Source organism: Narcine bancroftii, chromosome 3 (genome assembly GCF_036971445.1).
Source record: "Narcine bancroftii isolate sNarBan1 chromosome 3, sNarBan1.hap1, whole genome shotgun sequence".
NCBI lineage: Eukaryota > Metazoa > Chordata > Chondrichthyes > Torpediniformes > Narcinidae > Narcine > Narcine bancroftii.
The window spans coordinates 192,740,459-192,767,303 of NC_091471.1; the positions used below are offsets into that span (position 1 = coordinate 192,740,459).

The 26,845-nt window shown below is 40.0% G+C and overlaps 1 protein-coding gene across 3 annotated transcripts in view; it reads right to left on the reverse strand.

The window, feature by feature from the left end:
* elovl6 (ELOVL fatty acid elongase 6) overlaps nucleotides 1-26,845 on the reverse strand; it is a 107,099-nt gene that overhangs the window by 76,622 nt on the left and 3,632 nt on the right. Inside the window, exon 1 of one of the 3 annotated variants that reach the window (XM_069926184.1) lies at nucleotides 23,251-23,308. The exons of the other annotated variants lie outside the window; for them this stretch is intronic. The gene's annotated coding sequence lies outside the window, so the exon portion shown is untranslated. Of the gene's footprint in view, nucleotides 1-23,250; nucleotides 23,309-26,845 lie in introns of those variants that run through there. 3 annotated transcript variants of the gene reach the window in all.

Below are 26,845 nucleotides of genomic sequence, written 5' to 3' on the forward strand. Positions count from 1 at the left end.
GCGCCTCAGATTGAAGAGACTGCCATCCGTGCGGTATCATCTTAAAACATATTATAATTTATATATTGATACAAAAATAGGTTAAATCTTTAAGGTGGGTGAAAGAAATATATTTCAAAATTAAATTCTGAAGCATCCCTCAGGATAGAGGGAAAAGGAATTTCGCAATTGTGGTAATTAAGCAACACCTCTCAAATAATGTTGGTGCCTCCTTCAAAGATTTTGTGATCTTTAATAATGCAATCGAAAGATTTGATAGTTATTGCACAATTGTCAAACTTAAATGGAACAACTATGGAATAACCATTACAGATCAAATTTATCTTTAAGCCATCAGCAAGTGAATTTCAAAAATACTGGCTCCCTAAATTTAAATTAGTATCATATTTGAATATTGTTGGCCATGAATTTGTATTGAAATTCAAAAGTATGGTGTGCAGAGTGCATTAGAATTAATAATAGTCTATTTTTGAACAAATCAGGCAGACAGTATCCTTAGATAACCAAAGTGCAACCAGTAGTCTTGCAAATGGTTCCTAGTCCTTCTCCTGCTTCACTGGATTGTGTGGCACCACATTCTAGTATTTCACATTACTTTAACAATGTGTCTTTAAGCAACTGGATGTCAACAATGCAAAAACTATTTGGCATGAAGCATGGAATAGACATGGCGCCATGTAGCAGTTTCAAAGCCCCAACCTGTAGTTTTAATAAGGCAACAAAATGGCAGTGTTCAGAATGCAATAGAAAAATCAGGAAGAACAAGTTACAAAATCACAAAGCCTTGGACATGTAACAAAAAGCCCTGGCACCTTTCCAACACCACCCTTCAGAGTGCTGTATACAGGAAAAGAGGAGGTGATATTGTAGAATGAACTGAGGTGATCCAAAGGTTGGTGGCTCATAGGACTTGGCATTTCAATGGATTCCATCTCTCAAAACTCTAACAAGCTTCAAGTTAAATCAGTTAAACTGGAAAGGTTGCAGACACTGTAATTGTAGTGCAATACACAAACGTGCTGGAAAAACTCAAGCCGCTTTCAGGTTAAATAGCTGGGAAAATCCAGCTCCTGAGCCGGCTGCGGGTGTGTGCGAAGTGACATTCAGGTGGCAGCGCTGAAGCCGCTGTTCTGGCACCTGAAAGGTCCGCAGTAGGGAGAGGTGCCGCGAAGCAAACGCTGGCTCCTGTCAACTGTGTCCGTAGTCCCGCCCGCTTTCAGGTGCCTAGGGGGAGCACTCGGAAGTGGAGAATACACCTACCTGAGGAGGTAGGGTCAGGAGGTAGGGTCAGGGTTCTCCGCTTTCAGGTGGACTCCCAACAGCCGCATTCGGGTATTTTAGGTGGCTTTACGTTGGGATATTCTGGCCACCTGAATGCAACTTCAGCAGGTCACTCAGCATCTACAGGAAGCAATGGAATCGGTTCTCTCTGCTACCACTGGCTTTAATGAATTGGATAACTTCAATGCCTGCATGCAAATACTATAGTTGGGAAGCTAATTCCACCAAAAGTGAAGTTTGACCTAATCATTCTGTAAATCAGCAATTCTCAACATGGGCCACAGCACATTTACAAGGAGAGAGGGGGCACAGATTAAATCATAAAATATTTTTTTATGTAGACACTAGAAGTACAGAAGAAACCAACTAAACATGACTGCTTCACAGGGAAGGGGCTCCATAAATGTTGAGGAGTCTTAAAGAGGCCAGAGCCAGAAAAGATTGAGAATGGCTGCGTAAACTATGCTTCCAACTGATTTCAGTTTTTAGTGCAGCTAGCACTAAACACATTAAACAACAGATCAAATGTATAAGATCTGTGGATTTAAGTTTCAACAAACTTTACATTTTTTTTCAAACCAACAATCCTAGCAGTTTGCATCCAAAAACTCAGCATAAATTCTTGTTTACATGGGCATATGCTATGTTTACCAGCATATTTTCTGGAAAAAGCCTCCAACTCCTTTCAATAGTCTATACTTTCAATAGTCTATACTTTCAATAGTCTATACTTTCAATAGTCTATACTTTCAATAGTCTATACTTTCAATAGTCTATACTTTCAATAGTCTATACTTTCAATAGTCTATACTTTCAATAGTCTATACTTTCAATAGTCTATACTTTCAATAGTCTATACTTTCAATAGTCTATACTTTCAATAGTCTATACTTTCAATAGTCTATACTTTCAATAGTCTATACTTTCAATAGTCTATATTTTCAATAGTCTATACTTTCAATAGTCTATATTTTCAATAGTCTATATTTTCAATAGTCTATATTTTCAATAGTCTATATTTTCAATAGTCTATATTTTCAATAGTCTATATTTTCAATAGTCTATATTTTCAATAGTCTATATTTTCAATAGTCTATATTTTCAATAGTCTATATTTTCAATAGTCTATATTTTCAATAGTCTATATTTTCAATAGTCTATATTTTCAATAGTCTATATTTTCAATAGTCTATATTTTCAATAGTCTATATTTTCAATAGTCTATATTTTCAATAGTCTATATTTTCAATAGTCTATATTTTCAATAGTCTATATTTTCAATAGTCTATATTTTCAATAGTCTATATTTTCAATAGTCTATATTTTCAATAGTCTATATTTTCAATAGTCTATATTTTCAATAGTCTATATTTTCAATAGTCTATATTTTCAATAGTCTATATTTTCAATAGTCTATATTTTCAATAGTCTATATTTTCAATAGTCTATATTTTCAATAGTCTATATTTTCAATAGTCTATATTTTCAATAGTCTATATTTTCAATAGTCTATATTTTCAATAGTCTATATTTTCAATAGTCTATATTTTCAATAGTCTATATTTTCAATAGTCTATATTTTCAATAGTCTATATTTTCAATAGTCTATATTTTCAATAGTCTATATTTTCAATAGTCTATATTTTCAATAGTCTATATTTTCAACTTTTTATTCCACTTCTCATTTAAAAGTAATTATACACTCTCTGAACTTATTCCTATCTATCCCACAGCCTAATAATATGACCTCCATGGAGAAAATAGCCCAGACATAGCATGGCGGAATATCTTCCTGAGAATGCTACACATCTCAAATAGAACCACCTTTGAAAATTTGAGCCTGTAAAGGCCTTTTTTTTTAATTGGAGGTATCTGATGGATTATGGCATCTCTGGATACCATCTGAAAGTAGGTTTGGTAAAAGGTTCCATTATTGTCACGTAATACTGTACTACATTTAGAATACAACATCAATGAAATTTTTTAACTTTTATCTTCTGTAAGGCAGAGAGTTGCCACTTTTTCCAGCGGCCTTCACAGAAACCTACAGCACCTAGTGCTCCTAGGCTGTCTCCCCTCCAAGTACTGACCAGACCTGTGCCCATTTAGCTTCCGAGATCAGACAATCCCCGGCATATTCAGGCTATTAGGTGCTGTGAACTAGTTAGCCACGGCCATACTACTTTCTGCCAGTTGTGTGATGGCAGGGGCAACCACAAAATAAATAAAGCTAGAGAAAACAATGCTTGTCTAAGCACATGGTGAATTTTGGAAGGTATCCGAGGACCTTTCAGTAAGTTAAGATGCCCAATTAGGTCTCCTACAACAGCAGAACATTCCTTTAAATAGAAAGAAAAAGAATAAACCGCAAAGTGGTCCTAGTTCTTATGTCTGTTGCATGGTTGCCAAGGTGTACAGGTTTCTGCTCCAATTTATGTTAGCATGGGTGGAAATAAATGAAATGCAAATTGTGACATTGGGTACATGGCTGTTGCCAGAAAAAATGTCAAGAACACTAACATGGATCACATATTAAAATGCCTTGTCTAACTTTACGGTTTATACAATTTCATGCATAAATGTTCAGGAGGATCATCTCCCCCAAATGAAATCGCATTTACATATTTAGCAAATAAATAACATCCATTATGCAATACAATTTCTTGGTTTTGTTCCTTTGCTTAGTGGGCTAGTAAAATGACAGCTAGATATTGATGGTGCGGTTCCGTTGAGGTAAAATGGTTGTTTCCATACTGCATCTCCCTACGAACAGGGGATTAGGTAAGTTTTATTTTAATCTTTATGATTTTTTATAAATGACTTGGATGAAGAAGAAGGGGTGGGGAAGTAAGTTTGCAGGTAACACAAGGGCAGGTGGTGCTGTAAAATATTGCAAGTTACAGAGGGATATAGACAGGTTGCAGAGTTGGTCAGAGAAGGTAGAGTTGGGACTGAGTTCAATTTGGAAAAGTATGAGGTGATGCACTTAAGGTAGAACTTAAAAGGCATAGCAGGATTCTTAACAGCATGGGGCAACAGAGAGATATTGGGGTCCAAGACAAAGGTAACTTTTATTATCACGTCATAATAGAGTAAAATGTCTTATACATGATATACTTCAACTTTTATCTACCATAAGAATCACCATGAGTTTTGCCCAGCACCCCAAATAGAAGAAAGAGAAGCAAAATAGATTTCCGTCAGAGTTCACAGATTCGCCTTCAGCGTCGCCACTGCTTCACCGGACTCCAGTTCAAACCTTCAGCAACACAAGCACGAGATCCAAACCTTCCGAAACGATCAGAAAGCCTTCAGCACCTTCGGGAGCCATAGCTGCCCGCAGTTATGTGAGTCCTTCAACTGCAAATTGCCAGCAGTCTATGGGTGTTCTTCAGCCACTTAGCCCCTTGCTGCTTTGCTGCCATCCTCTCTGTCCCGTAGGGTTATTTCCAATGCCTCTCCAACAGGAGGGCGGGGGGGGGGGGAATATTATCCCGATTTTGGGTGCCCAGAACCAGTCTGCTGCTCCAGAGTTTGCAACCACTTGTGACACACTGCCCAGCACAGGTGAAACCAACCTGGGCACAGACCTTGTAGCTGCAGGATCTTTAAAATAAATACCATCCGCTCCTTTAACAGGACATTTAAAGTGGGTGGTAGAATCCTGTGGAATAGGGCTGTGTCTCCACTTCCTGCTCTCCCTGGTCCACAACAGTGGCAACACAGTTATTACAGCAGCGCCATCATTTTTCTTCCCCGAGAGATTATGTCAACCTTCTACAGGAGTTCCACCAAGAGCAGCCTGGCCAGCTACATCATAGTTGCTGCAGAGATAATGAATCGGAGATCAATCCTCAGAACCATACATGTGACAGAGGGGTTCACTGGAGTCTCCCTCACTACCCCCACCTCCCCCCGCCCCACATCGACGTGATCTACCAGGTTCATTGTCTGAAGAGGGTGCGCAAAATGAGCGAGGACCCTTTGTGGCCTCTTTCAGCTGCTCCCGTCAGGAAAGGGTGGCAGAAGCATCAGAGACAGGCAGAGGAACAGCATCCTTCTATTGGCAGTGAGAATATTGAACGACCAAAGGACCTGTTCACAGTAACCAGACAAAACTCTTGCATTCATGAAGCAACATTTATTTGCATATATGAATACTTGGTCCTGCATATGTACTGTTTTCCTAGGGTGGCAATACCAGAGGTCATGTGTTTAAGGGGACTGTTGAGGGAGAGGCTGGAGGAAAGTTATTTTTATTTCACGTACAGGGAATGGTGGGTGTTTGGAGTGCTTTGCTGGTGGCACAAATGGGTCATTTGAAAGACTCTTTAAGTAGGCAAATGGATGTCAGAAAAATAGAAGGTTATAGGCTGTGAGGTTAGGATCAGTTACTTAGATTAATGATGGAATATATTTGTATAGGTCAGCACAACTGTGCTGTACTGTTCGATGTTGATGTTAAGTTTCATTGTATATTGGAAAGGATGGCTAAGATTGAAGTTGCTGTATTAGAACATTTAATAAGTTTGACGCAGAAGAAAAACGCAGCAATCAGAAGAACACAGACCAGACATGATGGATTTAGATCGCTCCAGAAAAGAGCCGACAGATAGCAGGCTATTTTTCTTGCAAAACATTATGAACACAGTTCAACCAAATGCTGTAGTCACAACTTGTCTTCTTTAAAAAAAAATCATTGCTGGTGGCTTTTTATAAAATCCTAATCCTTGCAGTTGGAGAAATACAAAATCTGCAAATGCTGGAGTTTTAAGTGAACAAAGAGATACTGGAGAGACTCAGCAGCTTTTCTTTGTTCACTCTAATCCTTGCAGCTGGTTCATTCCTCTTTTGAGGCAACAACATTTCATTCTGAGCTGTAATGTACCATGTATCTTATTTTATCCTTTCTTTAAAAGGTCTCATTAGATTCCAGTTCATCATCTGCACCCAGGGTTGCAAAATATTTGTCATAATCTCTGCCGTTTGCTCTCTGGATAATTTCAGTATTCCAGGACACTACCAGAGCCCAATGCCTTTTCTATTGCAATTTCACCAACTTATTTAGTGTCATTCAGCACACTATCCAATGTAATTGCCTATTTCTGCTGTATAATACAATCTGAGGCTTCCAGTGTGATGCACAATCAATTAACCAAAGGACTGAAGTAATAGAAATGGAAGGCTTTTATTAGCTAGAGATGGACGGCATCCCTTGTGTTGCTGGCTCACACTGACCTGGGCTCGAACTGGGGGCAGGGTTGTGGCATGCCAACCTTTATGGGGATAAAGGGGAGGAGTCACAAGCCTGCAGTGAAAGCAGGGTCAAACATTAATGTCATATCATTTACATACACAATAGTAGTTTCACCACACAGTGTTGTAGCCGCTGTAATGTTAACTTGTGTGTTGATACTTCAAGCTTTTCACTTCTCAGCAATACGGAAACGACAGAAGCAATGGTCTAACACAACAATTTTGGCTTCACTTCTGTCTCCTCACAGGACCCCATCATCAAGGCAGTCAGTCTTAAGTCAATTCATCTATTCTGCATGATTATGTTAAGACAGCTGAGGGCTCTTCAAAAGCAAGATTTTGGGACAAAACATTCCAATTGTGATGATGGTTAGTGTTTCGAAACTTGTCTGACTCACTACACAGGGATTTAATCAATATTGTGAATAATTACCCATCTAACCAACACAGGTCTAATCCAACCAGTCTAATTAAAAGATTACAGAAAATTTATGACATAATTACACTACCCATGTACTCTCAAGCATCACCCTGGAGTCAGAATATACCATTAAAAGTGCTATTGGAATGAATTACTCAACAACTTGTTCACTCATCCTCAGTTTGGTTTGTGGGGTCTGAATCGCTTGGTTGAAGAGCTCATTACAACCTCTATCAAAACATAGATAAAAGCCTTTGACATCAAAGCATTTAATGAGGAGAGCAATCAGGTTTCCTACTGAAATTGACGTCATTGGAAATGAAGGGAACGCTCTCCACTTTGAGATTACTGGTTGTCAACCAGTTTAGCCTCAGAACATCACTGCTCATGTTCTTCTGAGAAATGAACTAGGCCCAACCATTGTCAATAGCCACACCCATCTCTCTCGATTTCTGAACTGCATGTGAACTTTTACTGATGAATGCCAATGGTCTAGATAAACTGCAGTCTCATCGAACCACACATCTGAGAAACAAGGCCTTTGGCCCATCTAGCCTGTGCCAAACTATTATTCTGCCTAGCCCCATCGGCCTGCACGCAGACCATTGCCCTCCATATCCCCCTCATCGAGTACCTATTCAAATATCTCATAAATATTGAAATTGAACACACATCACTACTTCCGCTGACAGCTTGTTCCACTCTTACCAACTGCTGAGTGAAGGTTTCCCCTAAACATTTCACCCATCACCCTCAACCCATGTCCATGTTCTTGTCTCACCCAACTCATTGAAAAAATCTGATTTCATTTACCCAATTTATACCCATCATAATTTTCTGCACCTCTATCAAATCTCCCTCAATTCTACAACCCTCCATACAATAAATTCCTGACCTATACAACCTTTCCCTATAACACAGCTGAAGTCCCAGCAAAATCATTTAATTTTTATCTGCACTCTTTCAATCTTATTGAAATGGCTCCTGTGATAGGTGACCAGAACAGCAAAAATCTGCTCCAAATTTGGCCTCAATGTCTTATGGGTGAAGTGAGCTGGATTTAAGTGCAGCCTCCAGTGGAGTGTGTAGTTTGGACATTCTCCTCGTGTACCCCGTCTGGTACACCTGTTTCTTCCCACATCCCAAACATATGTAGTTTGCCAAGTCAATTAACTACTATAAATTTCCCTTGGTGCACAGTTGAAATGTAGAACTTGTAGGAGTTGATAGGAATTTGGGCAAAATAGATTACAGGTAAAAAAATTAGTGAGGCAGTGGAATTGCTCTGTGAACTTGCTTGAACTGTGAACTCATGAGCCAAAATGGCCTATGTTATAAGAAAATAAGGAAATTGCACAACTCCTTGAGAAAATGAAGTTATGCGTTAAGGGGTTTGAATAGCAGTTCATGAAAGGACAACCATGGTTGGTAACCATGTTCCAAAACTATTAAAATCGCAATCCACTAATAGAGACCATAATTGAACCAGATGTGAAGTTAAATCATTTGCTTGAACAGCCAAACTCTGTTCCAGAGGAAATACCTACCTTGCCCTTGGAAATTTTGTGAGCCCAGATAAAATACAGTAAAACCCCTGTTATCCAGAATTCAAGAAACTGGCAGCAGCGAGCAACCAGCAAGAGAGGAAAATACATCATAAAAAATTGAAATTAATAATAAATAAAAGTGTAAATAAAAGTTTAAAATTGTAAATGTTCTAGGAAGTAATACAAATCTTTGGTGAAAATGGGAGCAAATATTCAGCCAGAATAGTGTCTTGGTTGTGTTTTGCTCTTCGCAGCTGTTTGAAATAAACCGATGAATGCTGCCCACCATTGGGTTGACTCTCTTAAAATGTCTCCTTATCACTGTTTAGCAAGAGTCTTTATCTTTATTAGTATATTACTAAGTATATTAATAAGGCTTTATCTGTAAACTTGGTTAGGGGGTGAGTTTCATTATGATATTTGTCTTTTGGGCAACTTTGTGGAGGGGGAGGAACTTGCAGATGCAATGACAGTTAAATGTTTTCAAAGAATGTGACTAAAAGTAAAATAAAATGTGCTAAGATTTATATTTTCATTCAAGTGAAGTTTGTTTAGTTTTTTTGTTGTTTTTTTTTAAAAACTATTTATTCTTAATGCAGATGTATTAGTTAGGAATTGTAAGAGTGAATCTCAAGCAACCAGAAAACTCACTTATCCAGCATCTATCAATCCCCATTGGTGCTGGATACCAAGGGTTTTAGTGTACTCCATGGGTACCAATGGCATTTCATTTGCCTTGCTCCTAGTAAAATCAGGGTGTTGCTACTAGCAGAATATGACTAAATATAAGCAATCCAAATACATGTCAATAAACAAGAAAATTTGCAGAAGCTGGGGTTGTGTGCAATGCACGAACATGCTGGAGAAACAGCAAGTCATGCAGCATCCATGGGAAGCAAAGGTTAAGCAATTAAAGCAAACTATTGACTGCCTCAGAATACTATTACAATAAAAATGCACAACTCAAGACCTGCATCCTTCATGGTGACACTCCCCCCCCCCCCAACACCCCACAATACATGTTTTGATTATTTAAAGAGGAATTAAATCCTATCATTTGCTTTTCAAGTTTTGAATTAGCTTGTTGATAGTTATCTTAAGAAACATACATCAAAGAAAGAATGTCCTGCAAATAGAGAATACACATCAAGAATTTAAATAGCTTGAACAGCATAGATTTAAGGCATCATGTTATAAATTTTTAGAAGCACTTCCATTTGAGGTTTTTAATTTTAAGAGCATACATCTTTAGTGACAATACCAGGATGTCATTTGGTCCCTATAATCTTTACTACATTCATTTTTTCCACATCACAGAGTAAATCAAATTGAACAAAAATTGGTCTCAATGCTTAGAATATCAGGCCAATGCAGGGATGGATCATGCACTCTATTTCTGTCTGAATATAAATGCGGTAGACAACATTGTTAACTCTGATTCTTTCCCCGTCCATAGATTTTTATAACTGTGTTAATGACATGCCCATTGCTCAGGATGTCACAGCCAAATATGGTGCTTCTAAAGAGTGTGGCCAATCCAGCTCAGGCTTCATTTGGAAGCAGAGAATCTTCCAGAATGGTCTACTACCAATCACAATAATAAAATTACAATGGCAGATTTAGCAATTACTTGAAAAACAAAAATTGCAGATGAAGACACAAAGTCAGCAGAAGAAAGAAAAACATATACAACTAGATGAAACAGCATTTCTCCACACCACAGTACACACATACAACACAAACAATTGCATACATCAAGATACAATAAACATCAATATTTTGGAATAATTTACTCAGTTACAGGATTCTGTTCATTAATCTCACAGCTTGCAGGAATAAAGTTATTTCCCAGCCAAGCAGTCATGATTTTGATTCTCCTCTGACCCACTACATAAAAAAAAGAGGTAAAATATACTGTGTAGTGAAAAGGGTTCTCAATGGTTCTTTGAGCACTATTTAAGCAATCCTCCAGATGAATGTCATCTATAGAGTAAAGGGAGACCTCAGTGATCTCCTCAGTCATTTTGATAATCTAGTATTGACTTCTGGTCTAGAGCTTTGCAGCTACTACATCATGCAGTGCTGGCAGCATACAAGACACTCAACTGTACTTTTGTAAAATGTTGTCAAGATGGGGGTGGGGGGGGGGGTGGGAAATGTCAGTAGCCTCCCTCTCCTAATCCTCCTTAGGAAGTGTTGTCACAACTGCACCTCCCAGTCTAATGAGGCATTGTGGATCCACGAAAGGACATTCAAGAACTTTGTGTTCTCCACGATGGAACCATTGATGTGCAGTAGAAGTGGTTGATCTTCATCCTCCTGAGATCCACAACTTTTTCCTTTGTTTTGTCCACGTTGAGACTCAAGCTGTTGTTCTTGCACTATTATATGAGCCTCCCAGCATCTTCTCCATAAGCCGACTCATTGCTGCCAATCAGGCCAAGGACTGTTGTATATTCCGCAAACTTGATTCTGTTGAACTGGATTTGGCAGCGCAGTTGTAAGTCAACAGCATGAACAGTAGCAGGTTGAGCCTACAATCCCGAGGTGTGCCAGTGCTCAATGTGATGGGACAAAGTTTTGCTTACCACCTGGACTGACTGTGGTCTTTCAGTAAGGAAGTATAGAATACAGTTGCAGAGAAGGACGTTGAGTCCCAGCATCTCCAATCTTATCCTCAGTTTTACCAAGGCAATTTTTCACCAAATCATTTAAACCATTTTTCATTTCTTATTTCAATTATGTAATTTGGCAACAATACCATTTTGGGCTAAAAGCAAAAATAAACCCACTGGGCTAAGACACATTCCATGCTGAACTTCCAAATAATAAAGTGCATCAGTAAATGTGCCAGGCAATGGATGAGTGGCCTAAATAATTGACAGATAGACAAGATGAACTTAATAGCAACTTTAGAGTCAACCCACATTATTTTTTTTACATTTTACACATGAAGCACGATAACACGTCATTTCGACCCACATGGCCATGGTTCCCATTTGACCTACAACCCCTGGTACGTTTCAAACTGTGGGAGGAAACTTAAGTCCCTGGGTAAAACCTACACAGACACGGGAGAACGTGCAAACTCCTTAGAGACAGTGCGGGATTTGAACCTCAGTCCCGATCACTAGTGCTGTAAAGGCGTTGTGCTAACCGCTCTGCTCCATTGGAGACAAGAAACAACATTGCCATCGAATGAAGTTGCAAAAAACTTTCAAGATGATGTGCAGCAGACTCACACATGCAATTAGTAATTTTTTTTGTTGCTGTTTTGAAATTTGGCTTAACTACATTGTTAAAGCACCAATACTGCACACTCTTCAATACCTGTGGCAAGAGGCAGCCTGATGGAGAAGATGCTTGGGAAGTTGAAAGGCTAAAGGTGGGAAGCCACCTGGACTGGATGACTACACCCCAGGATTCTGAATGAGGTAGTTGAAGAGATTATGAATTCATTAGTAGTGATCTCTCAAAAATCACTAGAGTTGGAACTGGTTTCAGAGGATTGGAAAATGGCAAGTGTCACACCATTCGGAGAAGAGAGAGAAGCAAAAAAAAAAAAAACCAAGAAACTATTGGTCAGTTATCCTGACTTCGATCGAAGGCAAGATTCTAGAGTCCATTATTAAGGATGAAGATTTGTGGTATTTGAAAGCACAAGATAAAATTGGCTGAAGTCACCATGGATTTAAGAGAGCTGCTGCTTTGGAATTCTTTGAGCAAGGAACAAGCACGACAGGCAAAAGGAGTCACTGGATGTTATTTATTTGCATTTTCAAAAGGATGCACAGCATTACAGGAAAGGTACCAGCGTGGCTCGAAGATTGGCTGACTGGCAGAAGTCAAAGAGTGAGAATAAAATGGGGCCTTTTCTGGCTACAGAGACTAGTGGTGCTCCGTAGAGGTCAGTATTGGATCTGCTACTTTTCACATTGCATACAAATGATTTGGTGCTAAAATTAATGGCTATGTGGTCAAGCTTGTGGATGATATGAAGATCGATGGAGATGCAAGTAGAATTGAGGAAGGGGGTCCACAGAGGGACTTGGACAAAAAAGTGGCAGATGGCACACAGTGCAAGGAAGTGTATGATCGTGTACTTTGGTAGATGGATTAAAGGTATAGACTATTTTCCAAATGAGAAGAAACTTCAGAAAGCAGTAGTCCAAAGAGACTTGGGAGTCCGGGTGCAGGTTTCCTGAAAGTTTAACTTTTGGGTTGAGTAGTAATAAGAAAGGCAAATGCAATGTTGACATTCATTTTAAGAAAACTTTGCATATAAAAGCAAAAATGTAATGCTGAGGCTTTGTAAGGTGTTGGTTACACCACATTTGGAGTACTGTGAGCAGTTTTAAGCCCCATATTGAAGGAAGGATGGGCTGGCGTTAGAGGGTACAAAGGAGGTATAGGAGAATGATCCCAGGGATGAGAAGATTAACTCAAGAGGGACGTTTGATGGCTAGAGCTTGTGCTGGCTAAAGTTTAGAAGGGCAAAATCTCATTGAAACATTCTGAAAATTTAAAGGACTGGATAGAGTGGACATGGAGATTTGCCAGTAGTGGGAGAGCGTACTATCAAAGAGCACTGCTGCATAATAAAAGGACATCCTTTTAGAACAGAGATCAGGAAAGATTTCTTTGTCCAGATCAGGGGTGGGTCTTTAAAAAAACTCATTCCACCTTAAGTAATCCCTATGCCATAGGTGCTCTGTGATTAGTAAGGGGTTGCTTAAGCTGGTATGTGAGTGGAAAGAAAAAGTTTGAAAACCACTGTTTTAATCGTACCTAATTGACTTGTTATGTGCACGGTTTCATAACCCCAAAGGAAATGGGCCAGTGATAATTTTTCTCACGCAAAATATTTCAGTAACAATTGGGTCTAGAGCAGTGGTTCTCAACCTTCCCTTCCCACTCGCATATTACCTTAAGCAATCCCTTACTAATAACAGAGCACTTATGTCATAGAGAATACTTAAGGTGGAATGTGAGTTTTTTTAAAAAGTTGCCCATCCCTGGTCTAGATGATGGTGAATCTGTGGAATTCGTTGCCACAGGCAGCTGTGGAGTCCGTTGAGTAGATTTAAAGTAGAGGTGGATCAGTGCTTGATTAGCAAGGTGTCAAAGGTTATGGGGAGAAGGTAGGAAAGTTGAGTTGAAAGGAAGAATACATCAGGCATGATTCAAATGGTGGAGCAGACTTGATGGATCAATAGCCCAATTCTGTTCCCATCTCTATTGAGAATACAACAAGTGTAATTCACTTGATTGGCTGATTCCTTAGGCCGTTAAGAGCAGAAACCACGATATGCAAAATAAAGTGCAACTCAAAGGTCATCAAGCATAATCATGAAACAATTTCTCCTCCTCCATCCTCAGTCATTAGTCAGAGTATACCAAGGTCATGGTGCGACATGACCAACCTTGCAAGAACACTTTTTTTTAAATTACATACAAAACAAATATTATAATTGGTATCAAAGAGTAAATTAAAGGCTGTAATCAGTTCCAAGGACTCAGTTGCCTGATACAAACAAGAACTATGAAACAATTGCATTTCAGGAACTGACTTCTCTCCAAGGATCATTCAGCTTGAACTGCTCTAATTTAGACCACACCTGTTCCTCCACCAAAATCAATAAACCTCTGCTGCTCCATGCACAACAATTTTCCTTTCATACTGTGCCTTGTTCACCTTCCTGCCCATTCCAATTAAAACCAATTACTAGCCCCCTTTCCACTGGCACCTTGTCCCAGGAATTAACTGGAAATTTCCTGGGACAGGGTCCAGTGGAAAATGAACATTGATGTCAAATGACGCCATTTCACGCATGGATTAACTGCCTCTACCCCTCCTCATATCTCTAGCATTTGCTGATGCCGGCATACTGATAAGAACAGTGGAAAAGGGAGTGGAAAAGCGATTAGTGTCCCAGTTAAGGGTGGCCCAGTGGAAATGGCACAAAAGGCTTCTTATTCTAGGACAATGCACAGCCAATTAACTGGGATGCCAGTGGAAAAGGGGCTATTGTTTCACCCAATGTATACCCATAAAGGGTTATGTTATAGTTTTTTAGTATGGAAATGGAAGGTTTTGGCTCAATTTGTCCATGACAACGAAGCTGCCCACCAGTGCTAATCCCAGTTACCAACACTTAGCCCACATCCTTCTAAAACTTTCAGGGGGCCTGCCAAATGTATTTTCAACGTCATAGTTTTATACACCTCAAACACTTTGGCAGCTTGCACCATCTGCTGTGAAAAGATTTGCTCCTTGGGTCTCTTTTAAATTCCCACCCCTCCCCCCAAATGTTAAACCTACCCCTATAACTTTATGCTCTCCTATGGGAGATAAACACTGACTATTAATCTCATCTATGCTTCTGTATCCATCCTTCAGTTGCTTGCTCTCCATGGAAAAAAATCCTGGGCTATCCCCAGTAACAACATAGTGAATCTTTTGGAGTTCAATGTCATCTTTCCAATATCCAGGTGGCCTGAACTGCACACAGTACTCCAAATAGGACCTGAGCAATATCTCATCGAGTTAAAAGATGCTCCAACTCCTGTGCTCAAAGCCCAGATCAAGGAATGTCAAATGCAGTCTTCAACATCCCAATTACCATGTTCAGGCAAATTCTGCCCTGAATTGTCTAAATACAACCCTTGAGACACAATTCCTTTGCTACAGCCAGTTCCCTCACTATTGCTCCTTCACAATCCCTTTGAAAGGGTATTTATTGTAATCTTAGCATTCTCAGACAAGTTTCGATAAAAATTCCTATTTTGCTACTCAAGTCACAAATTCTCAGCCAAAGGGACTTCCGAAATAAACCCTCCTCAGAGCTCGAGAAAAGGATCCCCACTTGCTGTGCCTTTTCCTCATGCCATTTTTAGCCAATCTCTCCCAAATGCTTTCCACCTTGCTGCCATCTTTCCTAAAATCAAGCATCCAATGGAAGAAACCAGCAACTAAAGTTACAAGAAACAAAAGCTCAACAAATGCCATCGCAGCCAATTTTCTGGGCAAAAAGGGAGATATATAAACTGGGAAGAAAACCGGTTTCACACACATTTGCAGTACTTAAGTACTGCCTCCAAGAAAATTTAGAAAAGAAAGAAGATAGTGGGGGTGGGGGAACTGCATAACCTAATACTTGTTGAACTTGCTGCAGCCTAAACAAAAAGGAAAACAAATAGGTTGCTATTTTGATCAAATGTTATTATTCTCCAAAATAATTTTTTTGACGTTATCAACTTCAGTGCTACCCATTAAATTCTTCCAAGTCAGGTAATGATATTGGAATTAAAATTTCACATGTATGAAAAATTCATTTCATCAAACACAATGACTGAAAATGCATATAGACAAACTGGGGATAGTTGCCATTATGCTGTTTAGCATCAAGGATTTTTTATTAAATTTGAGTGTACTACAGCGGGTGCCACATCTGTAGTTGCAACAACGATCTAGATCTTACCATTCCCACACATCTGCAAGAGGTTTCAAATTCCAATGTAAAACCATATACCATTGCAGGTGGTCACATTGCCCAATCAACCTTTCAAAGGGCTATAAAACATGCTTCCCTGCATAGATTTCAATTATACATCAAATTCTCTGATCGGTTTTCACCAATTTTAAAAGCAATGCATTTTAGATTTTAGTCTGTCACAATTTTCGAAAAAAAATCATTAGTTTCCCTCCCTCTAAATATTCTTTGGCTCTCTTAAATCTGTACCTGCTGCTCAGACTACATTCTTTCAAACTCCAAACATTCCCCTCACCACCTACACTCCCAATGGAAGTCAATGACATACATTTTGGAAAAGGCAAAAATCAATGAATCTGATTGGGAAGTTGCCAAATTATATCTAGTTGATGGCAATCACTTCCTGACACTTATTTGGCACAACTGCTGCTTGCTATTTTACAGTCCAAGCCTTTCTTCCGGCAGGTTAAACTGCTCCATTATCCAATTCTACTGAATACAGTAAACACAATAGAATATCTCTCCTGTGGATGCTGGAATCCAAAGTAAAATAAAATGAACAGCTCATCTATGGAAGCAAAATGATGATCGATGTTTCATGTCGAGATCTTGCATCAGGACCGAGATGGGAAAGAGTCAGAAATTAATATCATGCAAACGATTTGTCCGTATTCACCAAGTTGTCAACTCAAGTTAGTCCTGCTTGGCCCATATTTCTCCAAACCAGTGGTTTTCATCCTTGTTCTTTCCACTCACACACCACTTTAAGTAATCCCTATCCCATTGGTGCTCTGTGATTAGCAAGGGAATGTTTAAGGTACTCTAGACCCATTTATTACTGAAATATTTTGCTTGAGAAAAGTAGTCATTGGCCCATTTCCTTTGGAGTTATGAAACAGTGCACATAACGAGTCAATTATGTAAGATTATAACAGTGGTTTTCAAACTTTTTCTTTCCACCTACATATCACCTTAAGCAATCCCTTACTAATCACAGAGCACGTATGGCATAGGGATTACTTAAAGTGGTATGTGAGTGGAAAGAACAAGGCCACTGCTCCAAACCTTTCCTATCAGTTTACCTGTCAAACATAGTAATTGTACCTGCCTCTGTAGCTCCCTCCACATACACACCTGAATGAAAAAAAGTTGACACCCAGGTCCCTTTTAAAATCTTTCCCTTCCAACCTTAAATCTATGGCCTCTAGTTTTAGACCTTTCTGGCCAGGGAAAAGGCCATTCATCTTATCTTTGGCATTCACCTACGTAAACCTCCAAGGTCAGCTCAGCCTTCTACGTTCCAGCGAAGAGTCCAAGCCAACTTCTCCTCTCCTCATAACTCAAGTCCTCCAATCCTGGTTGCATCCTCATGACTCACTTCTGCACACTTTCCATCTCATCAACATCTTTCCTCTGGACAGGGAACCAGAACAGCAGACAATACTTCAAGTGTGATCTCACAAACTGCTGCCACAGGATATCCCTTCTCCTATACTCAATGCCCTGACCGACAAAGCCATTCCTCCAAATTAGATCGGGAAGAGGTTATCTACTGTTCTTGCAACTTGCTGTCCTTTCTAAGATAGTAGAGCCGGGATAACATTTACCATGCACACATGCAACAACAAGGTGAAATACAGAGAGGAAAAACAAAAGCCTTGATCTATATCAAGTCAAAAGGCTTAGCAGAGCTGTCTGAGTACTGAGACAAAAGTAATAAACAGTTTATCCTATCAACACAAGCCACTTTGAAAAGCAACACATTAAAAAAAAAAGTGCAGATTTTTAAAAAATCCAAGTGTTGCTCAGCTGGGACACTAATGTAGGTCAGACAAGAGCCTCAGGAAAATAGTGATTATGACCCAATATGCTCGATAGACCTAGAGTTTCATTTGCTGCCAACAGGAGAAGCAGGGTTCAGGTTTATTTTCCCGGACTTCTTCAACTTGAATTATTGAACACAAACTCAAATTCACAGTAAGTTCCAATTTATTAACATATATAGAAATAAACATGGCTAACAGCAGGAATGTTCATAGCTTATTGCCTGTGATTTAAAACCTCCACAAGGTTTGAGAGGTAATTACAAAAGGAGTTCCAAGGAAATACTGCAGCATTTGCCATGTGGATCATGATCTTTACTCATTACCTGTACTGGTCAGATAGCATTGATTTTTTTTAAAAAAAGTCAAGGTCCTTAAAAAAAAAAAACCACCTCAGGCTTGGACCTTTTTAAAGAAAGTGGACAGACTTGGTAATGATTACAGACGAGGCTGACAGTCCACCAGACAAAACACATCAAAATGCTGGAGGAACTCAGCCAGCCTTTTCAGCAATTATAGGTGACAAAGATTGGACCCGAGCCCTTCTTCAAGGAATAAGCAGAAGTTCGAAGCAGCTAATCTCAGAATTCAAACAATGGGGGAGGAATCCAGACCAACAAAAGGTGTCAATTGAATATGATAAGGGACAAGGTAAGAGTCAATCATGTCTGTGCAAAAGGAGACAGAATGGAGAGACAGAGAAAGGCGACAGGGGAAGGGTGAGGTGGGGAAGCCAGAGAAGTTCATATTAATGCCACCAGGTGGAGGATGCCCAGTCGGAAGATGAGGTGTTGTTCCTCCAATTTACACATGGATAGACATCTCAGCAAGGGAATGGGATGGAGAATAGAAATGGGTGGCCACTGGGAGATCCACACCATTGCAGCGGACAGAGCTGAGGTGCTCAACAAAGTGAACTCCTAGCCTGCATCCAGTTTCTCCGATGTAAAGCAGACCACAATGGAAGCACTGGATGCAGTAGATGACCCCGGCAGATACACAAGAATTGCTTCACTTGGAAGGACTATTTTGGCTCAGATGATGCTGAGGGAGGAGGTGTGGGCGCAAGTGGAGCACTTCCTGTCATAGGGCTAGGTCCCAGGGGATGATTGGTGAGGAGGAAGGAATGGACAAGGGAGTCACAGAGGAAGCAGTTCCTGCAGAAGGTGGAGAGGGGAATATGGGCTAGTAGTGGGATCACTTAGTACGTGGCAAAGGAGGATATGAAGGTGCAGAGGATGGTGGATTGGTAGGTAAGGACAAGAGGAATAGTGTCCTTATTGCGTATGGGGGTGGGGGTGGGGAATGGCCAGAGAGGATAGGTGGGTGAGCACCGAGTTGGTGATGGTAGAGAGAAAGCACGTTGTTTGAAGGACATCTCTGATGATGTGACATGGAAGTCGTCATCCTGGGCGCAGATGCAATGGGGATGGAGGAATTGAGAGAATGAAATGCTTACAAGGAACAGGGTGGGAAGTGGTGCAGTCGAGGAAGCTGTGGGAGTCAGTCCACTAGACAATTAAAATTTCAATGTTGTGGGTGCAGGGAGTCCCATTAAAATCCAAAATTACAGTCATCGTGACTTGGTGGATCTCAATTTACTGTCAGCCACTACACTATTTCCTCCCTGTTTATTTTGTTGTTGTTCCCCTCTCAACCTTTTACAGATTTACCTTTGCTTAGCATTCTTCTGTTATTGTCTACTTGGACCCCAGTGCTTTTTCTCATCATCTTCAACATCACCTTCTGAAAGGTCAGAGATCAGGATACATTTGACCCAATCAGCAGAATACCATCCCGCCACCCACAATGCCAACTCAAGGAAGGCACTGACCACTGGATGCAAATAGGCTTGTACCTTGGTGCAGGGTTGGGGAGAGAAAAGGCAGCAAAATGAATCAAAAGATTTCAGTTTAATTGCAACTGATAAGGAGTATCAGGCACATTAATGACCATATTCATTGCAACAGAGGCATAATGATACCAACTCAAAAAGATTAGACATGATGCAATCAATTACTGCTTCCAAAATGAGTGATAAAGCAATGATAATGAGTGTAGAAATGAAAACGGCAATTAAAAATATCCAAAAGCCAAATAATGTTCGCATCAAAAATCTGAAATTAATTCAATGCTGGAATGACTCATTGGATCCAGTAGTATCTGCAAAGAGTACAGAAGTAATGATTCAGGCCAATTACCTTTTAGAACTGTAAAAGGTTAGAAGAAAAATAAAGTGGGGAGGGGTGAAAAGAATTAAAAAGGATGATATGGAGATCAAGAGATTAAAGGCCACAAGTGGCAAAGCTGGCAGAAAGAGAGCAGTAAAGTAGGTTTAGAAAAAAATAAATAGATACAACAAATTAAATCTGAAATATCAGGAAAGAGAAGGATGAAAAGTAAGCACGCTTAATGATCTGAAACTGCTGAATTGAAAGCTGAGCCCCAAGGACTATAATGTGCCAAATCCGAAGAGGAGGCTCTGAAACTTGCATGAACTTTAAGAGATTGAGGAGATAGCAGATGCTGGAATCTACAGCAGCAAAAGCTGCTGGAGGAATTCAGCAGGCCCAAGCAGAATCTGTGCTGATGAAGGAATGGTCAACATTCCAGGTCAAGATCCTGCATCAGATCTGAAATACTTTGGGGGTAAAACACAAAAGTCTGCAGAGACAGAGGTCGAAGTAAAAACATGATGCTGGAGACTCAGCAGGTCAAACAGTATTCTTTATATTCTTTGGCTTGGCTTCGCGGACGAAGATTTATGGAGGGGGTAAAAGTCCACGTCAGCTGCAGGCTCGTTTGTGGCTGACAAGTCCGATGCGGGACAGGCAGACACGGTTGCAGCGGCTGCAGGGGAAAACTGGTTGGTTGGGGTTGGGTGTTTCCTCCTTTGCCTTTTGTCAGTGAGGTGGGCTCTGCGGTCTTCTTCAAAGGAGGTTGCTGCCCACCAAACTGTGAGGCGCCAAGATGCACGGTTTGAGGCGATATCAGCCCACTGGCGGTGGTCAATGTGGCAGGCACCAAGAGATTTCTTTAGGCAGTCCTTGTACCTTTTCTTTGGTGCACCTCTGTCACGGTGGCCAGTGGAGAGCTCACCATATAACACGATCTTGGGAAGGCAATGGTCCTCCATTCTGGAGACGTGACCCACCCAGCGCAGCTGGATCTTCAGCAGCGTGGACTCGATGCTGTCGACCTCTGCCATCTCGAGTACTTCGACGTTAGGGATGAAAGCGCTCCAATGGATGTTGAGGATGGAGCGGAGACAACGCTGGTGGAAGCGTTCTAGGAGCCGTAGGTGATGCCGGTAGAGGACCCATGATTCGGAGCCGAACAGGAGTGTGGGTATGACAATGGCTCTGTACACGCTTATCTTTGTGAGGTTTTTCTTATATAGCAAAGATAAAAATACATAACCGACTTTTTGGGCTTGAGCCCTTCATCAAGGTATGGAAAAATGTCGGCAGGTGTCCTAATAAAAGAAAGTTTCACCACTATGCAATTATTCAGGGAGTTCAAGAGTTTAACCCTGCAAGAACAGCAATATTTGGGAAGGAAACCAGCAAATGGTTATGTTCTCACAAGACTGCTGCTCTTGCCCTTCTAAGCATGGCAGGAAGTGTAAGAACCCTTAAAAAAATGATGAGTGTATCCTGTAGCCAGCAGTCAGGGAGATGGAGAAAATTAATGCCAGACTTTCCCTCGTCCTCATAATATTTGAATGCGACAATCTGAACTCACTTTCAAAGTGTTTCTTGCAAATAACAAGCAAATTAAATGAAAACTTGTTGCCATTAATAGTTCCCAATCTAAATTTCAGTGGTTTGCCAACTGATGCATAAAGATTTCACTACCAGAAGGGAAAAATCGGAAGCCATGAGCCTTGTACCACGATTATCAGGCCGTAGTTTGAACCAAAAAAAAAACCCAAAAACCATTGGAAGAACTCAGCAATTCATAAACTGTGGAGGTGTTGATTGGCAGTCAGGTAGGGAAAGGTGGAGATAGCGAGAGGCTGGGAGGAGATAGAGGATGGTAGATTATGACATTTTTGAGAAAAGGATGAAGAGTGGGATCAAATAAGTTGTGTGTTGTGAGGTGGGTGGAAAATGATGAATGGAAAGGGATAAGGGATCGACTGTTATTGTCATGTAAAAGTACAGAACATGTAACATTACACAAAATTGCCTTCTGCCTGCCATAAAAGGAGTCAAAGAGTCGCCATTAATGTTGCCCGGCACTCCTTAGTGTGTGTAAAGGGCACATGGAGAGGGGAAAGAAACTGGGCGATAGGGGGCCAGGATTGGAAAGAAAGTGTGAGAGAACACTTGGATGGATCAGATCAAAGGAGAAGGAAAAGGGCCAGATGGGGAGCAGGTTATTTGGAATTCAAGATTTTAATGTTCAACAGTTTAAACCAATCCCTGAACAGGCTCTTGATATCAGAAATACTTACCAATTCTAATATTTATCCCGTATCTGATCTTGCACTTGCATTTCAACATAAATATTGATATCAGGTTTAAGAACTGCTGTGTGATCGACCATTCTTTTTCCAATGCAAGTTTCCGCAGAACAGCTTCCAGAAAGTTTGACTCTTCACAAAGGAATGCCACTTTGCACGATTCTTTTGTTTTTTTTGTTAAGAACCTCTGTTAGGTTATGATAACATATTGATAGCTAGTAAACAAGTGCAATGAATGTTACAATTTTTAACAATAACTCCAGAAAAGATGCAACAGCATGAATGATTGGTGGGAATTCCAGGCTTCGATTCTAATTGAGAGTTTTCTGAGAATGTCATGCCATTTCTTCAGAGCACAAAGAAGTCCACCGTAAACAAGAGGAGCATACCTACATGCCCCCATTTGTAACCATCTCTTGTTAGGCCTTGAGATGAGGGTTGTTCCTGCTTTTGCAGGAACAACCATGACCCCACAGGTTCGCAAGACAGGGATGAGTGTTACAAAGAGACATGGTGAGAGAGGTACTGGTGAATGGAGTTATGAAATGTGGGATGACAAATCAAGATACTAAATGCTGGGTGGAATCCTTCCATTTACAAACTGGATCTGATACAAGGGAGAGTGAACAACATGATTCAACTGAGAAAGTGATCATCAAACAAATGAAAACACCTGAGATGCTATTTTCCAGTCAAGTAAACTGAGTAAAGAACAGTGAATGGAAGAGTTTATTTCCAGCATGTGTGGACTACAATAAACAGTCAGACAAAAATAATCTCACTTTACCTTTCTGAAAGCTGTCAAAAGGAGATGCTGAAGAATGCAATGACAGTACCTGTACAGGTTGAACCTCCTTAATCAGGCAACGTTGGGACCTGGCAATTGCCGGACCACAGAAAATGCCAGAAAACAGAAATTAAACATACTGACAGAATATTAAAATAAATCAAACTTACTGACCCTCAACTGGCAGCTTCTCCACTCTTTGCATCACTCTGCGCCCTTGGATCGATCCTCTGAGCTGGATGACAGATTAGATGTGTTCTATTAAAACTTGAGCCATACAATTTGCCTAAAGTTTTGCCTTGATTTCAATCCAGGTCTCTGAGCTGTCTCAGTGATGTGACGTTCACAGCTGGGTGAGTAAGTGGGTTCGGAAAGCACCTTTAAAATGTGCAGCTGAGAGAGGGAAATAAAAGAGAACAATTCAAATGCTGCAAAAGGGCTGTGTGGAACCGCCAGCAGCATTTGAAAATTTTGGTGTATTAGCGCTGCTAACAGCGCCGCCCTGATGTCAAATCAATAAACTCATGGCGGTTGATTCAAAACGTGCCAGACCACGGGAGTTTCCAGACCACAGTGCGCCAGATTAGAGAGGTACAACCTATATTACAAACACATGGCAACATATCTGGAAATGAAAGTCTTCAATCAAACCAGATTTTCACCTGGAATCAAACCAGGGGCAGGAAGAAAGTCCACAAGCTGGACAAGAGGAGTTGTTCAGGGAGAGACAGCGTCATATCCAGAGTACCAGTTGAATACAATGTATTTTCTCAAAGTAAATTCCACAACAGGAACATTCACTAGAAGAATCTATGCCAGGCAGAAAATACCAGAGCAATCTTAACATTTTAACTCAGGAATAACTTGCAATGTCCTCCTGAAGCGAGGTGTTGCAAGTAAATGCAATGAGGAGTTACATGCCACACTGAGATGCTCATAGAAGGTGGTGAACTCACAAAATCAAGAGTTAAGATGTGAATTTTATAACAGGAAAATAGAATGTCACACTTTCACAAGAACATTACACTGCAGGAGAAGGGACGAAGTGACAAGATTATAAAAATTACTTCTAATCAAGCCAATGTTTCAACTGCAGAACTTGCAACAACAACAAAATCACTTTGGTGAAGACACAGGGAAATGCAATGCGATAGGGAAGACATGCAAGTGAAGGAGACACCAGGAACGCAGAGGGTTATCAAGTCCACCATGGCCTCCGAACCTGCCCCTCCCTATCCAGTCCACTGAAGATATTTAATATGAGGCAGGGCCTTAAGAACAACCCTCATCCACCTGGCCACAACTTCTTTTCCCTGTTACCTCTGGGAAGAAGGTACAGAAGCCTAAACACCAACCACCATAGGTTCAAAAACAGAATTTCTCCCCATGACCATCAGGCTCTTGTACCTCTGCTTAGTACCCTAATCATAATCTACTCTGGGACCACCAGAAGACCTGTCTACACTATTGAAACTCCACTTTTTTCTTGCACTAATTGTAACTGTGAATATTTTTTATATCATAATTTTCTATAATGGGAAAATTTAATACATACTATCATCAATTTCCCCCCCCCCCTCCCCCAAATATATATCTGGTTAACAACAGCACATAAAAATTTCAGGATACATGATCATTGTACTTGCATATGCCAAACTCAACATTATCATTATCACACAGTAATAACACAGACATTCAAACATCTGCTTGGTATTAGACCCATTGACTGTGACATTTTCAGACTAATGTCATATAAATATGGTAGTGACTTGACACAGAGCCCACAATTTTCCCGATGAAATGAGACTGTATAAAGTCAAAAGGACAGGCCTGGAAGGATAATCTGCCCACCTTAGAATCTGGGTGACCTTATGCCAAAGTAAAGCACACTGAGATTGCATAGCTAATCTGCAAGTTTGTTTTTCCCTCTATTAAAAGAGGCATGTAACAGATATAATGCCAGTATTATTTCAAGAATAGCATGCGACCAACTTCTCTCCACTGGAAATATTTATTTCAGTGTAGAAGTTCCCAGAAAATATGTCTCTGAATAGCAGACCAGTGCAAGAAATTCTAGTTAAAATTCCTAGCCATTCCAAGTGTCTTGGAACAAATAATTGATAAATAGTAAAATATAATGACCTTTCTCCCCCCCCCCCCCATATAAAACCTTCAAGTGCACTGCCCGAGTAAGACATCCAAGTGATCAGACAACAATTCCAAATAAAATGATTCCAACTTTGAGCCCCAGGCAACATGTGATGTGGGCACTGTTCTGGAATTTTAAAGTAACACCAATGTACAAAATGTAGAATTTTCACACTTCCTGTAAGCTTTGTCCTAATTTCTGGAAAGTTTTCCTTAAGTTTATTGGTATCACTCACTTGTAATTAAGAATCCAGCAGGTTGCATGTAGAGATTAAAATAACGGCAATGTTTGCACACGATCATTTCTTTGTCCCATTCACAGAAAAGAAGAACACTTGAACCTTAAAATTAGCTCATCTGTTTCAACACTGCTTCACTCAACCATCAAGGATTCTCCTCCTCCAATTATTTTTGAACAGCTGGCAGCTAAGAGAGCAGAGAAAAGCTCCCACCTTACTCTTACCTCTGCCAAATATGTATCTATCAGTTGCCCCACAAGGCCATGCTAAATTGTTACAAGAAATGGTAGCCCATGATTACTCATTTTGGCTAAAACTCAAGTTTGAACACTTTATGCTCCAGTGCAGAAAAAGAGTTTACTTCTGTATTAAGTGGGATGCTTGCATGCTTAAAATATGGGATAATTTTAGAGATTTATCTTCGCAGTAAGCAAATTCCCTGCTGGCAGGACTTGTAAAATCTATCCCTCAATTCCACTTTGCACCACAACAAATATTAACAATTTCCCACATTACGCCACGGTTTTGTTACTTTATTTGCATTTAAAATGCTCTTCTCAGAACTAAACTTAAATATCGTCAGTCCTTGCAGTAGTGAAAGAGCTCTTTTGGAGACGAGTAAAATTAAGACAGCATAATGTGCCAAAAGTTTACTGAACATAGCCTGATGAAATTTATCTATTAAAATCAGACTAGCCTCCAGTGATGTAACCACATGCAGATGAACTCCAAGCAGTCAGATCAGGGCTGTCTTTTGATTGGCCAGTTTTCTGTCAGAAGACATCACAAGATGATCAGTATTGGTCAGTCGATCTCTGTTATACAGGGTAACACCAAGTGCTGTTCAGCACATGGCTCTGACTGATCTTAGAATGAGCAGCCTGTAAAATAGAAAACTTAAAAACTTTTGCTTTGGTGTTGATTTCTTCCCTTCAATAGTTAGCTGCTATAATTTGTTTCAAATTATTTCTCGGTCCCATTTCAACACAAAACACCTTGCTAAAAATAGACAATAATGCAATAAAATATTAATGTTATTCCTTCATCAGTTATCACAATCATTCAATTATAACATTTAATGGATTATTTTTCACCTCATTTAAAAGAGATGTTGAGCTTTTGCCTATACATTTTGCAAGAGTGAATGTTCTATCCCACAACTGGTCTTTTACAATTAATGTACAACTTATAACAAAACTGCAATAAGAATTCCAACTTTATCATGTGACATTAATACAGCATTTAATGGACTTGTAACTAAAACAAGTGAAGTATTTTTCACAATATGATGCCAGTCAGGTGATTGCTGTACATAAAGTAGAAAACCAAGTTTTAAAATGTTTATTTTGTGTGACCAAGCAAAAATAAAAATGGACATGTAG